General features: G+C 36.6%; 1 pseudogene across 1 annotated transcript in view; it reads right to left on the bottom strand.

Moving 5' to 3' along the window:
- Positions 1–744: 744 nt before the first annotated feature.
- Positions 745–3,971, bottom strand: part of LOC149199680 (pre-mRNA-splicing factor SYF2-like) — a 7,211-nt pseudogene continuing 3,984 nt past the window's right edge. The window contains exons 2-5 of the transcript XR_016253792.1: positions 1,893–2,140; positions 1,523–1,761; positions 1,147–1,283; positions 745–973 (exon numbers count right to left, since the gene is read on the bottom strand). The product of XR_016253792.1 is annotated as a pre-mRNA-splicing factor SYF2-like (transcript). The remainder of the gene's footprint in view (positions 974–1,146; positions 1,284–1,522; positions 1,762–1,892; positions 2,141–3,971) is intronic.

Genomic DNA, 3,971 nt, shown 5'->3' with positions numbered 1-3,971 from the left:
TTGCCTTCTTACTTGGGTTAATCGATAACCTTTCTTACATGGAGCCAACTGTCATCCAGAAGATGTTTAAACTTTAAACATAATTATCCTTGACATGTTTGAAGACTTGACAGACAAAGCTATACATGGAGCCAAGATGTTTAAACTTTAAACATAATTATCCTTGACATGTTTGAAGACTTGACAGACAAAGCTATACATGGAACCAACTGTCATCCAGAAGATGTTTAAACTTTAAACATAATTATCCTTGACATGTTCAAAGACTTGACCGCCAAAGCTATAAAAGCCTATGAAAATGATAAATGCATAGCACCAATGAATTTATGGTATTCACGTGAAATTTTTTGTATTAAGAAATTAAGAAAGCATGTGGTTACTCAAATAATAATTGAAATTCGAAGGAAAAGAAAAAGAACAAGAAATAAATAATCAATAACTAGATGAGAAATTATGACAATAATCTGTTACAATGTATTCAACCTACAGGACATAAGCTGTTACAATGTATTCAACCTACAGGACATGATGACAACTTCAAAATTGTTGACCTTAGGCCCATCCAGGTTTCAAGTACAGCCACATTCAGCAGTCCGACAAAGACGCAAATGACTATAAATATAAACGTTTGGTCATATTACATTATTATGGCCATCAATGGGATATCTCTTTTGTACCATGTATTTAACCTGGTAGAGAGAACAGAAGCCACTTATGCTTGAATCTGAAACAGGCATTTCTTACTCTAGTCAGGCAGAGCAGTCCCACGTTCTAGATTATTCTTTATCTCAACATTGTACTTTCCAAAAGCCCTTTCAATTTTCTTATTGAAATGCTCATTCCGATCATTGATTGAATCAACATCTTTCTCTTCATGAAATCTGCGCCGTCTACTGAATGCTTTCCTCTTTTGATCTCTGTCTTCAAGTTCCTGCACCATTTTGTCTATGTTCTCTTCTGGAAGCTTCGGTGCCTGAAAAACAGATTTTGTCAAGAATATTAGGAAATCCAAAAGAAATACTAAATTAAAAGCATAAACTATCAATTCTTCAAATACGACAACCCTCTATCCAAAGAGTTTAAATTTTATACATGCAAAAATAATTTCCTCATCTTAAAATCCAAATAAAACATGTATAACCTTACCTTTCCATATTGCAGACTTGAACCATCGCGATATAATTCTGGATCAGTTTCTTTCATCTTTGTATATTCATCCGCATCCAAAGGGATGTTTTTGGTGAGGTTCTTGTAGCCATTATATAGCGACTTCTAGTTGAACACTGAATTGTACAATTAGAAAGCCAGTAAGACATCAATTCCAAGACAGAGTGTAAGGATAAACAGAGTCTTGAAGCAATTACAGCAGTCAATGATAAACTGAAAGACGTATATGTGTGATTTACATATCTATATTAAGACTCCTTACAGTATCTTTTTAAAGGTTACGAATAATATATCATCACTTTAATTAAGCCGTTTGTAAACAGAAATTACAACAAGTTTTCCCCTGAGTTCCTACCATCCCATCCAAATGGAGCAGGCTTCTTGTCCCATTTCTTGTATTTTGTTTCAGTTGCCTCTTGAGTATCTAACATATAAGCTTTTGAAAGATCCAGCCCATTTGCATCCAACAGTTTCCCTAGACTTTTCTTCTTGTCTTCAATCCATTTCTGTTTTGACATGCCTCGTGACTCCTGTGGAGCCTCTTGTCTCTTTTTTTCAGCTAGAATCTGTCTCATTAGTTTTTATTGCTTCATTCTGCAGATAAGAAGCATATATCACACTTGAAATATTTCTGTTTGAACTTTGAAACCAATGGAAAAAATAATGTTTCACCTCCTGTCTCGGGAAGGATTCAAAACTGCCATAGATTGGGAGGAAAATCGTACTCTTCTAAGTCTCAACTCAAACAGCTTCTTTTGCCTTCCAGTTAGTTTTGTATAGTCTCCTCCAGAGGCATCCTCATTAATCAGCCCATCTTCTAGATCATTGGCATGGGCAACAGCATCCTCAGGATTTTCTGAGTCCTGTGCTTGTGGGTAATCTTGGGGCAAGCCCTCTGGATCAAGATCATTATCAGCCTTCCTCTTTATTCCTTTACCAACGTCTGTAAGCTCCTCATCTTTCTTAGAAGAGACTGCACATAGTAGCAACAATAATACATTATGACTCATAGCACAAAGATAAATGCTTCAGATACATTATAAGGAATCTATTACATAAAGAGTCTACTCAAGGCTATACAAGAAATTCCATAAAGATAATTACCGCACGCTAAACCAAGATCTGGAATTAGCCCTTTAAACCAAGTTCTCTTTGAACAAAAGGTATGATGCAGGAGGATATCTTTCATTCCTACGGTTAGCAAAAAAATAAAGGCAAAGAGCCATAGTGTGTGAAAGAATTTAGTTAAGTGATTTGTAGAGGACAATGATCTATCTGTGTGCGAGCATTAAGCAAGACATGATTTGTCTAAAAACCTTTTTTAACTACTTAATTTTCTGCTCGTTTTTGTGTTGCTTGCCCTTCATTATAGTCCCTCTAAAAGGACTACTCCTTGGCAACACTGGCATGGGCATTAGATCAAAGGAGAACGGAGAACAGCCAACAAGGAGACTATATAGCAGGTTTTGGAAACCCAAATGAGAGTATTGTCAATAGAGACATCCAGATGTATATGCAAGATTAAATTTGGAAGGTATGCAACCAAACTTCAATCCTGCGTGAACACATTTCAATGCCCAATAATACACAAATTAGGCAAGGCCTTGTATCTAGGAGGACTACGGCCTTCTGTGGGATTTCATGTTAAGAAGAAAAGGATAAATCAGTGGAAGCAAAGAAGCAGCTGCCGATACCCATAGAATTAATGTGTTAAAAAAAAATTATTTCTTCCCCTTTCATCCTTTGTTCATCATCCTATAATTCAGATTGCTATAGTTGGCAGAGACCCATTAATTCTAATGATTCTAACACGGATTTTTGTGGAGAGACATAACAAAAGTTGTTCCCATGCTCCAGACGAAATTTCCCCATTTCATCATTGCTCTTCAAACCATAATTCGGCCAGAAACCCATTAACTCTGGTAATTCTGCAGATCGGCTTTTGTTGACCTAGGGTTTCAAGCAGGTTATTGCATGTTTAGAAACTTGGATATCTTGAAACAGAAAAGCCATCCATTCACGTTTTGTCTACTATTCTCTTTCATAGCGTTTGAATACAAATAAGAAACATATTTTACAGAACAAAGAAAGTAGCTACATTACCTGTTTCTTCCTTTTCTCGGTGTTCCTTGGCTTCGGCGATTTTCCAAAAACAATACTCCACGTATTCATGATAAGGATTTGAAGCCTTTATACACTCTTGATGAACTCGCATACAACCCAACTAACCCTACCTCACTTCAAATTACAGAAATGCCCCAATAGCGCGATAAGTTTTGTAACTGAAATTACGATTTCTAGATCATACTAATTACCTCTTGTAATCTTTAAAAGCCATTGATACCTTTTCAAAGACACACTCCAACACTAATATTTTCTTCTTCAGGCAGAGCCAGCCGCGAAAACTTGTAATGTTCGAAGAAATTACAGATCACTCACCCCTTTGAGAATATATATTCTTAATGAGACTGCTCCAGAATATCAAATCACTTGGAGAACTATATTTAGAAGAAGCCTCAGTTTCAGGCTGAGAAACTCGGATACCAGTGCCATGGCCACAAACCTATGGTCTTTTACCACTGTTGGATTGAGAGCCAAAGTGAAAGACCACAGCGGTGTAAATTTGACACGATCTGCACTCAGTTCCATGGCCGCAAACCTATGGCTGACATAATTGTACCATGAACAACATTTAGTTATAAAGTACATTAGACTCAAAATTTTGTTCAGAACGGATCTGGTTACTGCATCACCATAAATTTCTGAAAGAGTGCCCAATACCTGATTCAAACCAGGATGCTCAA

Source organism: Pinus tabuliformis, chromosome 2_1 (genome assembly GCF_031772625.1).
Source record: "Pinus tabuliformis cultivar Carrire ecotype Pingquan chromosome 2_1, CPIR1, whole genome shotgun sequence".
Taxonomy (NCBI): domain Eukaryota; kingdom Viridiplantae; phylum Streptophyta; class Pinopsida; order Pinales; family Pinaceae; genus Pinus; species Pinus tabuliformis.
This window is presented reverse-complemented; position numbering and strand designations above follow the sequence as displayed.